This window comes from Nicotiana tabacum, chromosome 16 (assembly GCF_000715075.1).
Source record: "Nicotiana tabacum cultivar K326 chromosome 16, ASM71507v2, whole genome shotgun sequence".
NCBI classification, from domain to species: domain Eukaryota; kingdom Viridiplantae; phylum Streptophyta; class Magnoliopsida; order Solanales; family Solanaceae; genus Nicotiana; species Nicotiana tabacum.
Genome location: NC_134095.1, coordinates 83260227 through 83273241, shown reverse-complemented (window position 1 = coordinate 83273241; position 13015 = coordinate 83260227). Strand labels below are relative to the sequence as shown.

At 34.3% G+C, this 13015-nt stretch overlaps 1 pseudogene; it reads right to left on the bottom strand.

The window, feature by feature from the left end:
- Positions 1–222: 222 nt before the first annotated feature.
- LOC107759311 (actin-100-like) lies at positions 223–7334 on the bottom strand (annotated as a pseudogene).
- Between the last annotated feature and the right edge of the window lie 5681 nt (positions 7335–13015).

Genomic DNA, 13015 nt, shown 5'->3' with positions numbered 1-13015 from the left:
CAAAAGTTAAAAGTAACCACCGTCTGTTTCACTTTGATTCCACTTTTTATTCCAAAAATAGAAGGTAGAAAATTAACTTTCATTTTTTTTTCTCTTCGTACTTTTCTTTCTCATCTATTAAAGAGGCCAATAGATTGAACAACCTTATGCATAGTACCACAAACAGAATATATGGAAGTTGGAATACGCATTCATTCATATCATCCACAACAATAGAAAGGTATGAACAAAAATCTTTGCTTGCAAACTGGTAACACAAAAACAAGCATAACATCGTCAAAGCTAACTTACAAAGCATAAAACACATATATCAATTTTTCTGCAATTGCATTACCTCTTATCGATATATTTTTTGGTTAATATTGTTGTCAAAGGAAAGCTAATCCAGAGTCCACACTTCTAAAAAAGTCTGCTTATATAATAAAAATATAACCAACTTCTCGTAATGGACGACACCAATAAAGCCAAACCAAGGAAGAATAGCACATTGAAACAGTCTGCTCATAGGATTGGTATCACTTAACTAAAAAACATGTCACTGTGACCTACAATGAAGCATTCATTTGAAGGAATTTTTAACCAAAGAGGATTTTAAGTTCTCACCAAGCTTAGAAACACTTCCTGTGGACAATAGAGGGACCAATTTCATCATACTCGCCCTTTGTTATACACATCTGCATCGGACATAGATATTAGTGCTGAATCACTTGAGCTTTAAAGAGTTAACAATACATTGATTGATTGAACAGTGAGATAAAGCAAAAAGAAACTAACTCTTTTGAAAGTACTGAGGGAAGCTAAAATTGATCCTCCTATCCAAGCGCTAAATTTTCTCTCAGGTAGTGCGATCACCTCGATCTTTGTGCTGCTTGGAGCAAGAGCAGTGATTTCCTTGCTCATACGTTCTGTTATGCCTGGAAACATAGTTGAGCCACCACTAAGCACAATGTTTAAAAATAAATCTTTCCTAATATCAATATCGCATCTCATGATTGAGTTGTATACTTTCTCATGAATTCCTGTCGCTTCCTTTCCAACCAATGATGGCTGGAATAGGACTTCAGGGCAGCGAAACCTCCCCGCACCAAGAGTTATGATTTTTCCAACAGGAAGCTCAAAGCCTTTCTCTACTGATTTTGAGAACTTTTTTGCCTTCTCAATCTCCTGTTCAAAATCCAGTGCAACATAAGCAATCGTCTCCTTCATATGACAAATAATTAGCGATGCAACGCCAATGCATGATAAATAATGACCCTCCGTGAGATTCATGACAATATCCTCGAGATAATCAGTAAGATCACGACCACCAAGACATAAACACAAGATAGATGGGGAAGTGCATGTCCCTCATAGATTGGGACAATGTGGCTCACGCTAGTACCAGAGTCAAGCACAATACCTTGTTGCAAAATAACAAATGAATTAGTGACTGATTAAAACAGTAGAAAACCAGCAATTGCTGGTTTTCAATCTTACGGAAGACACCACTCTAATGATTGGAAAAATCCAACATATCATAAAGCAACATATCATAAAGGAAAGGTCTACCGGTTGTACGACCAATAGCAAAGAGAGAAAGAACATCCTTGACTGCAACATAGATGGCTGGAGCATTGAATGCCTCAAACATGATTTGAGTCATTTTCTCTCTGTTTCGCTTGGAGTTAAGTGGTGGCTCAGTCAGAAGAACGGGATGCTCATCGGGTGAAACACGGAGCTCATTGTAAAATATGTGATGCAATATTTTCTCCATATCATCCCAATTTCTTACTATGCCATGTTCAATGGGATATTTTAGAGTCAAAATACCTCTGTTACTATTAGCTTCGGGGCCTACATAGGCATCTTTTTGTCCCATACCAACCATGACGGCCGTGTGACGAGGACGACCAACTATACTTTCGAAAAAAGCCTTTGGAAAATCATCCCCAGCAAACCCGGCCTAAAGAAACAAATGACACACTTATGATTTATTAGCAGGTCCCATAGGAGGCAAAACAGTTAGCACCACGCACAGCTGAAATTGCAAATAGTTTTTTCTAACTAACCTTGCTCATTTTACTTCCATTGTCAATAACAATTGGTCGAATATCCTTCCCATCATCCATCTTGTAATGACATCAAATATTTCTTTTTTATCTCCTTTCAAACTCTAAGTGAGATAGATTTTACCAATAAGAACAACAAGAACAATAGAAACAACATAGTGAAAACAAGTCAGGGGCTCATGCAACAAACAAAAATCCCTCCCGCAAAGGGAAGGAATAACAAAGGTCAAGTGCAGTGGGAGTTCATTCAAGCAATTTTAAGATATCTCACTCATGTCAAAAGCTGAAAAACAGCGCGCTAGCTAGTTGTATTTCCAGAATAACATGTCCCCACTCTAGACCAAGATATACTACCACACTTTTCACCATCATACAAGTTGGTATTACCAATACTCTAAAGCAAAGTTCACATTCATATATAATGGTTGTATAAGAATCACTAAACGTAAGAAAATATAAAAAACGGCTGTATAAGAACTAAACTTAAGAAAACATGAATAACACGGAATGGTAACATGAGAAATGCAATAAATACCTAAAGAATAATTTGCAATCTTGAGAGATCATTTCAGAAATGAGTTAATCAAAGTTAGTTAACAGTATTTGTTTTTACAATAAAAACGATTATATTAGGTTTCATGCAAACTAAATGCAACTAGCAGACTGTTTACTTCCCCAACTCACTTTCAACTCTCACACTTCTTTTCTTTGACAAACTCTCGCATTTCTTTTATTCAACTTGTGTTCATGTTGCCCACTTTTACATGCTGAATCAAAAACTAAAACAATTAACACAAAAAGTCACTTTGTGCAAATATATCACATGTGTAAATCCATTGACCACTTAATTTACACGAGCAAAGCTCCGTTCAAAGGAAAATGATATATCTTTATTTCCCAATTTTGGTGTCATGGTTGGCCGGCAAAGGGGAGGTTCCGTTCCCATTATATGCGAATTCTGAGGCAACAAATTTACACCAAAATTAAAGAAACTGGTTTTACATAGGGGTTGTAAGTGTTTGATTTTAAAATACTTACAGGAGATGCTTACTGCAATTAATCCAAAATTTAATATGTGCTTAGTGAAGACACTTACACATCTAATCTAAACAAATTAGTATCATATTATTGGAATGGTCTCGTCTTCCTTCGTTTGGTTCTTATATTTTTTTTAACCACTTTGATGATTAAGATGATATACATAATTTCTTCTGACCAGAACATGTTCAATAACATTTGGATCAGATAACCACATGAATCATCCTACCTAATGTCAAATTTTTAACCTAAAAATTGTAGTTAACCAGTTTGACGAACAAATCATTTAGGAACCAAATTAATAATAAATGCAAGTGAAACAGAGATCAACTACACTGAAAATGATAGATCATCAAACAGAATTGAAGCTTACCTTTATGAAATCGCACCCAACTTATTGCCAATTCAGTATTGAGAATGTGAGAGAAACAGAGACTTTATCTGATAATTAAACAGAAAGAGCTAGAAAACGGGGAGAAAACCCAGCCAAGAGATGGAGACTATGGGTCCAATATTTAAGATTGTATTTTTAAAAATATGGGTTAGTCCTTTAAATTTCACTTAATTAGCATTTAACAACCCAACAAAATTATTGCTCGGCCCTAGTAAAGAAGAAATATTCAAACATTTAATTTCTAGTATAATACTTTTTGTACTCATGTATTAATCTTAACCCTATGTTGGTTTGAATTACATTAACTGATTATTAAAATAATTAAATCAATTCAATAATCACATCAATGATCGGTCATCGTACAAAAAATTAAATTTCAGTTTTAGTACATAAATGTTAGTAATTCTAATCGATCATCAACAACAAAAACAAACCCAGTATAGTCTTAAAGTGGGGTCTGGAACAGGTAGTGTGTATGCAAACCTTGTCCTTACCTTGAAGGTAAAGAGGTTGTTTCCGATAGATCCTCGGTTCAAAGAAAGATGAAAGAAAGTAGTAACAACAACAAAACAAAGCAAAAGAAACAACATGTAGTAATCAAAATCTAACAATAATAGAATACAACACTAATTACTACAAAAAAGACTCATTTTGCGGGGGTCTTTTTGTTAATTTGTGGCAGTTTTCGACCTCCACAAAATGAATTATGGGGGTTTTAAAAAACGTTGTAGTTATGTTCGCCACGAGCATTTCTATGGCAGTTTTCTAAAACCCCCACGACGACCGCCACAAAATAAAATTTCAATTTGTGACAGTTTCTAAAGGCAATTAGTGATAATTTATAACCCCTGTAATTTGATTTCAGTGTTTACAAAAAATTTATTTGTGGGGATTTATAACCCCCACAATTTTAACTCAATCATTAAAAAAAATATTTAATACTATCAGTTTATAAATGATGCAATACCTATTTCAAAATAAAAAATTAGGACTCAACAAATAATTTTACTAAATAACTCATACATTCAAAAAAAATTCGATTAAAATATCTATTGTATGTTTGTAACATACATTACAAATCAAATTCATATCAAACTAAAGTTTACAAACACATACTAAATGATAACTTTAACATTAGACAATCTAAAGTAGTTCCTTAACAAATAAACATACAAAAAATACAAAGTACTTGGTGATTTGTCTTGTTGCCACTTGATGATACTCTTATATCCACGCGCGAAGCAGACTCGCTTTTTCCATCATATGTTGAACCAATAAAACAAAAACATTCAATGAAAAACATATAAACGACTAGCATAGTCTAACAATGGCATTGTACAAAAGTTGCTGGACAAATCTAGTTACATAGATAGACGAAAAATCCAAATCTTCTAACAAATAAATTTGTCACTTGGTCTAACAATAGCATTGAACAGAAGTTGTTGGATACTCTCACATGAATAAGAGTTAAAGTACAAAGTTGTTTCCTCGTATATCATCACAAAACTTTACCTCCACAAGCTATTCTACTTGGAAACATAGATTCTAGCTATACATTCATGAAAAGGACCAGCTATATAACTACTAAGTATTAAGTGAACCTCTATAGGCTTTCTAACATTAGAATTAAAGAAACAAATTATAAGCTACAATCCAGCCCAATACGAAAGTTAAACTTGCAATAAAGTTGAACGCTAATATCACTGGAACACTGATAGAAGAAATAAACTGATAAAATAGGAGGGAACTAATAATTAGTTAAACAAACAAACCAGTGTCAATCTTCTGGAGCTAATTTCAAGTAAAAGAAGCAAAAATAGTGCCAAAACTTCAACCGAAAAAATTAAACTTATATACTACCAGCTTACTTCAGTATCTCGTTTCTTAAGGGACTTAATCAAATTTTATAAGGCATAAATTTCACTCTAATCTTTATAAGTAATAACTGTAAAAGAATATGAGACAAATTATTCTTGGTTACTTAACATAACCTGGGGAAGAGAAGTGCAAGGATTGAAAATGTAGAAGGCTATCATTTCTTTGTAACTTCAACTAGTGTTCAATGCTGCAAATGTTCTTCCAATTACTGTAGCTTCCTATAATCCAAGAAATTTGTTATGCAAAAATAAGCTTTCTATGAAATGAATACCTGGTCAAGAAACAAGTTAAGAAGCATAACTTAAACCTCAATGCTATCATGTCAGTACAACAATCCGCAAGCTTTTGTACACATATTCACCAGTGAAATATATTTCTTCACCATACTTCTTTGCACCCAAACAGATCATGCATTATGAAAAGGTAAATGGGAAAGAGTACAATAGAGGTATCTCCTAAACTATAGTAACAAACATCACAAATTCAAATACATATAAACTAAGTAATATAAACTCATATACGCTAACTTAAACATAACATAACCTAGAGTAGCTCCATAATAATTAATTAAATACAGAAAAGTGATAAGTATTTGATCAGTCATTTGTATTGCTGCCATCCGGTGATACAAGTAGGCACACTCTTAACGTCACTATGCTTAAACAATTGAATAAAAATATTTGATAAAAAACTAATAGACTACTAGCATTTTTCTGACAGACTAAATGGAAAAATATGGTAACATGAGAAGAAAAAAAGATCCCAAATCTCAAAGATATAAGTCTCGAGCACTTGGTATAGCAATGGCATTGCACTGAATTTGATAATATTAGCATGAGAGATAAAGTACAAAGTAATTTTCTCGTATATCATAACAAAGAAAATTTATATACAACTAGCTTACTTCAACATCTCATCTATATCTTGAGGGACTTACTCAAATCTTCTAAGGCATGAATCCTGCCAGTATCTATAAGAATAACAACTGCAAGAGAATATGAAACAAATTACTCTCTGCTACTTTATGCAACTGATATTCGATGTTGCAAATGGTCTTCAATTATTGTAGCTTCATATTATTCAAGAAGCATATTATATAAAGTTTTCTCTGAAAAAGGTCTTGCCAAAATGAGTTAAGAACATATCTTACCCATCATTGCTATCATACTAACCCACCAATCCTAAAACCTTTGCACTGTGCATCACCTTATTATAACTAAATAGAATGTAAATCACACAAAAAATACTGACTGATAAAAAAAATACTGAAAATTTAGTTTATCAAAAACTCATAATTTGAACAACGTGTTTTTTAGCATAGAAGATAAACATCGAAAGGCTAAGAAAAATCAATGGAACAATTGCAGGGAGCCAAAAGTTTTTCAATTCTTCTTTCCCTTCTTAATGAAATCCCCTCTCCTTTCCACCTACCCTAAAAAAAGGTAGTAGGCAATCAGACTGTAATGGTATTCTAAGATGAACTCACATGATTTCCTATTATTAAAATTTAACAATTTAAAGAAAAATTGAAGAGCAAAACACATACTATAAAACCTAGATTCTAAAAAGTATAATCTCATTTGTAATTAGGAACTCGAGAACAAAGCAACTCACACAATAATGAACAACAATTTAACCCAATTATACATAGATCCACAAGAATACTTAAACAATTTCAGTTTCAAACTCTACATCGGAAAGTAAATAAAGAAGACATAGCGCAACAGAAACTAAGAAAGAGCATGACAAACTTTTATTTTTCGAATTGTGCTGACTTACTATGTAGAGAAGATGATGAAGAAGGGGAATTGAGCTTACCTTTCTGGCGAATTGGGAAGCGAAAATTGACTCCTGAAATTTTTCGTGAGTTGGATAGGGGGAATTGAGCCCTTCTGGAAGATATCGTGCCCTATGAAAAAAAGGAGGGAGAAAAGGAGAGGAAATTTTGCCCGCATAGTTCTAAAAATTTTGAGTCTAATATCTTAATTACCCCGTAATGTGCATATTAAAAACCAAGAAGATGATGTCCAGTATTGTCTTTTAATTATATTTTTTCTCTTTTATTTATTTATTTTTTACTATTTATATAGAAAAGAATTTAGGCAATAAATCTAACTTATTACTAATAAAATATACTTAAACATTATTGATATATATATATATATATATATATATATATATATATATATATACTACAAAAACAAAAAAAACACATCCAAACAAATAATAAATTAAAATATAGAGAAAAATCACAAAATGTCACTAATTAAAATTGTAAATATCCTTTATTAAATAAAAAGTTACAAAAATTCAAAATTACTAGTATCATTTATTTAATATCAAAACTTCTAATATTATGAATATAAGACATTCATGAGCATATTTTTTGTAATTTTCTTTTAATTTTACACTTATGGATTAGTGTGTATGTAGGTTGAACCATCTCAAGCTACCTCTCATTTTACCGTCATGCATCTTAATATTTGTATCTCTCGAACATTCATATTGGAATATGTTGGATTTTAATGACTTCACACTCACTACCATATAATATTATCGATCTTATAACTATTATGTAGAATTTATCTTTTACTTTGATAGATATCCTTCTATCACATAACACTTCTCCATTATAACAATCCGATTTTAATTATATGAGTAACATTTTTATTTGTTATTCTATTTTCTTGAACAATGAACCCATTGTAACAAATCAATTTTTCAACACTTCTATTACTTCAAAAGTGATAGGAAATTACAACTCAACTCAAACAATTCGAGGAATTAGATATACTAAACTAAAATACAAGGAATAGAGAAGAAGGGATGAGAAGCTCGGACTATGAATGGGGATGAGAGGATACAGACACTCAGAAGGAAAATGAGGAACAGACACATCACTCAACAACACGCATCCATGTATCTCCCCTCGGGATCCCAAATATAATGTCTTAGCATTCTATTCGGTTGTTTAATTATTGGGCTTTTAGCTCCAGGCCCAATAGACCCAACTGGATTAGCCTCGTTCCACACTTCTGGCCAATAATTCCTTATTAAGTCGGGCTGGTTCACAACAATACTCCCATCCTCAAAAAGAACCTTGTCCTCCAGGTTCGAGTAGAGCAACACTGATATCGTAGTGCTCGAGGTCCACTTGCGTCCCAGAAACAAACTGCTAGCCCCATAGTTCATAACAACACTAGTGCGTGAAGAGATACTCAGAGTGTCCATGATGTCGCCCTTTGAGTTGGATATACAGATGAGTTCACGTATCAAAGAAAGTACTCTTCTAATATCTTGCTCCCAAAATTGTAATAGATGTTCTAGATTGGATATTCCTTTTCAAGCCTCATTTTTCCAGAGAAGTGAAAAAGAGTATCTCGCAGAACTCCTTTGAGAACTTGAACATACAAGATCTGTTGTGTAGAAACAACCATAGTTTCAAGGAAAATGAGCATTTTATGTCAGCAATCACACCAACTCACCTGTTCAAGCAAAGTTATGATCTCATAAACCTTATGTTTAAGCAAACCGAAAAGTATCTCTTCAGCCGCAGCACAAGCTTTAGCAAAATGGAACTGTCTCCTCCCTCTCTTTGCAATTCTCGTGGGAAATTCAAACACTTTCAGGTGAATAGCTTGGCTAACCCAAACAAAAGATGTACTAATGAACTTTAGGAGAGCTCCACTTGGAACCACAATCATAAATCGAGTCGAATGATTAGTCACCATATCATAATAATCAAGTTGGTGACCATAGGACATGAAACTCACTTTCACAATAACTGCAACAGGTGTCTCCATTATATATTTTAGATATTTAGAAAATAGAAATGCATGAAAACGATCAAAAGGCAAGATAAGATTAAGTGGATCCTCCTATTTTGATCCACTCTAATGTATAAAGGGAAATGTTTTATCCTGGACAAACTCACTACTGCATGAGTAAAAGTATAGCAGTTCCAAAAATCGAGCAATAGATACAACCATAACAAGAGTAATATCATCTCTAAATATATGAGTGGAATTACTAGAGATCTGCTCATTTTGAGCACCAACATAAGAAAGACTCGAGCATCTTATAGCTCCTCTTCGAATTGAGGAATTCACACCAGCAGAATTAAGTGCAAGAGCAATCTTGCTGGCCTCAATATGTCAATAGAAGATACAAGTGTTCAATGCAAGCGTCCCACGTGGTTGAAGTCAAACCCAATGCCTCATAGAAATCGGAATTCCGTGTAATCCCAAGGCATGTAGCAAGAAAACTAGTGTCAAGATCAAAAGGAAAGTCACTGGTGCCAAATTCAGCATTCATGTTTTCATACTCAACATCATTAGGTACTAAAGCTACAGATGGTTGTCCGAATATGTAAGAAAAAGATGTTACAACCTCGACATATTCACAATCTAACTCTGCATGGATGATAAGTGATAGAAATTCATCATACTGTTTTAATTCTTCAAATTCACTACATAAAAGCGCATTGGAATCAGTCGGATAATCATGTCCTGTATCGAACCAATGTCCACGCAACTACATGATAAACTAAAATAAGCACAAGCAACAATATGATTTCTGGCATATTCAAGCATCTTAGATGCCTCCATGGAAGAGACATGTGTTGCACCAGCCGGAACTACAATTAAGGACACAATGCTGGAACTTGAATGGTTTAACTTCAAGGGCTGCAGACTTAGTGTTGGGTCCCATACATGAAAAATTACACCTTTTTCAACTAAATTACTTGGGGAAACCAGATTTTTCATGTCATTACCACAACCCTGAATGAGTACAGGAGGCAAGTCCAAGGCACAAACAATAAAATAGCTAGCATAGTGTTTGCCATCGAAGGCAATTTCCAAGAGAACATATATCTGCCTACTGTTTATAAGCAATTATAAACAAGAACCACCCACCTCGATTATTTTCCCTATGTCAATCCAACTACATTTGTGTAAGCCAAAATCATGGTGACGAAACAATATATTTTGATTAGCACTAGCAAATGAAAATTTTATCCCATGAAATCTCCCAATAACATTCGACATGACATATCCTTGTCTAGCAAAAAAAACCTGATAACCAATTATATCTCTTAGAGGAGATATTTTTAACACCGGAGCTGCATTATCTCTTGCATTTTCCTCCTCTTTACTTTTAGATTCCAGTACTTTTGTCACGTTACCATTGAAATCAGTTAAACCCACTAAGGAATTAATGGGAACAGAGATTGAAGGAGTACCAATCTGATTGACTAGAATCTCAGTAGTATACTCAGTTTGCAAGGTCTCAGAGTGAGACTGGTGCGTGTTGCCATTTATGTAAGAGCCTTCATCAAATACCTAGACCTCCTTTGATTTTGCATTGTTTAAAGCAGATTTCGTTATATCAGTAAAGACTTCAACATTTGATCGCTCAATAGCAAATACCTTGAAACAACAACAGCCATATGACATATTGTCGAACACCTGGGCTTCGATTTCGGTAGAATATTCCTTGCTTGTAGCCATGTGACCTTCCGGCGGTTCGAGATGTTGTTTACAAAAACGAATTTGCACCTTTGCAGCAAAGTGTTCCCAATCCGTCAATTGTTTGTTCCGGAGAAGCCATCAGAACCACTCCAACGCCTTCTCGTCTAGGTAAATAAACGCGCATAATAATTTGTTATTTTTTGATGTGCCGTAAATTCAAAGTAACGTTCAGCCCGAGAAATCCATAACTCTGAATCCTCACCACTGAATCGTCGAAATTCCACCAAAGTAGGCTTACTCGTTGCAAAGTTTTCAACCAACTCATGTAACAATGAACGAATTTCAGCGATATCATTCGACCACGAATCCTTCACCACCTTAATTGAATCATCGATAGTTCAAAATATTTGGTCCTCCATTAAAGACCTCTGGATGAAAACACTAATATAACAAACGGATTTTTCAACACTTCTATTACTTCAAAAGTGATAGGAAATTACAGCTCAACTCAAACTATTCGAGGAATTAGAGATACTAAACTAAAATACAAGGAATAGAGAAGAAGGGATGAGAAACTCATACTATGAATGGGTATGAGAGGATACAGACACTCAGAAGGAATATGAAGAGCAGACATTTCACTCAATAGTACACATCCCTGTATCTCCCCTGGGATCCCAAATATAATGCTCTAGCATTCTATTCGGTTGTTTCATCATTGGGCCTTTAGCTCCAAGCCCAATAGTCCCAAGTGGATCAGCCTCGTTCCACACTTCTGGCTCATAATTCCTTACTAAGTCGGGATGGTTCACAATACCCATATATAAATATTAAATTGTTAGCATTTTAGCACCGCAATCACGTCTAGTCTCACCTCAACTTCTCTCTTCACATGCTGATAAAACTTGTAGTGCGTATATTCACTCTTATTCTATTAATCCTAAAATATTTGCTCTCTAAGATGTTTTTCTATAATTCAAATTTTTGTTTGGCATCCTAAATTTTGTGTGTGTTGGGGAGGAGGGTTATTAAACACCACAAATTGTATTGAATTCTAGTATTCTGAAAACCCCCACAATCTGATGCAATTTGTGGAGGTTATAAAAAACCTCTACAATAAAATTCCCACAAAAAGAATTATATTGCAGGGGATAAAATAAACGCCACAAATCTTATAGTGGGGGTTCTTATAACTCCCACAAACAAACCCCCACAAAATAAGCTTTTTTTTTTTTGTAGTGACACTAATACTACTAGTATATATGGGAAAGAAATAATCTCGACTATGTACTTACCTGCTACCTTAATTCTCGTCCTCCGCACCTTCATGTCAATGACCATGTCCTTGGTAAGCTGAAGCAACTCCATATCCTGAACCATCTCTTCCCAACACTTCTTTGGTCTACCTATACCTAGACCCATCGAGACCAACCTATCACACCTCCTTACTGGGGCATCTGTATTTCTCTTCTTCACATGTCCAAACTATCTAAGTCTCGCTTCCCGAGTATCTTGTCCTCCACTGGGCCACTCCCACCTTGGCCTGAATGTCTTCATTCCTAATCTTATCCATCCTGGTATGCCCGAACATCCATTTCAACATTATCATCTTTGTTATTTTCATCTTATGGACGTGTGAGTTCTTGGCTGGCCAACACTCTGCCCCATACAATATAGTTGGTCTAACAACCTCTTTGTAGAACTTACTTTTAAGTTTAGGTGGCACATTCTTATCACATAAAACATCGGATGTGAGTCTCTCTTTTACCCATCCCGCTCCAATACGATGTGTAACATCCTCGTTAATTTCCCACTTCTTTGGATAATAGACCCAATATATCGTATTGCCAATTCCAGTATCTAATTAAACTCAAGATCCAATCTTTATCTTTCAAAATCTTTGTTTCTCTCATCTAATGGATCAAATTATTTAATATTTACAGAAACATATTTGACAATCAAAACCATGCTCAACGTTTTATCCTAAACAATTAGCGAATAATATTTCCTTTCTTGGGGGTCAATTGGTGTGGCTTATACAAACTTTTTTGAGTTTAATATCATAGAATATAAAACACAAGAGATGTTTCCTGGGTGAAGGATGTAGTAGTTTGCTTCGTTTTGGCTTATGTCTGAGTGATGTACTATTTTTGAATCAACTTCAGCCTTAAACAAGTATTGAATCA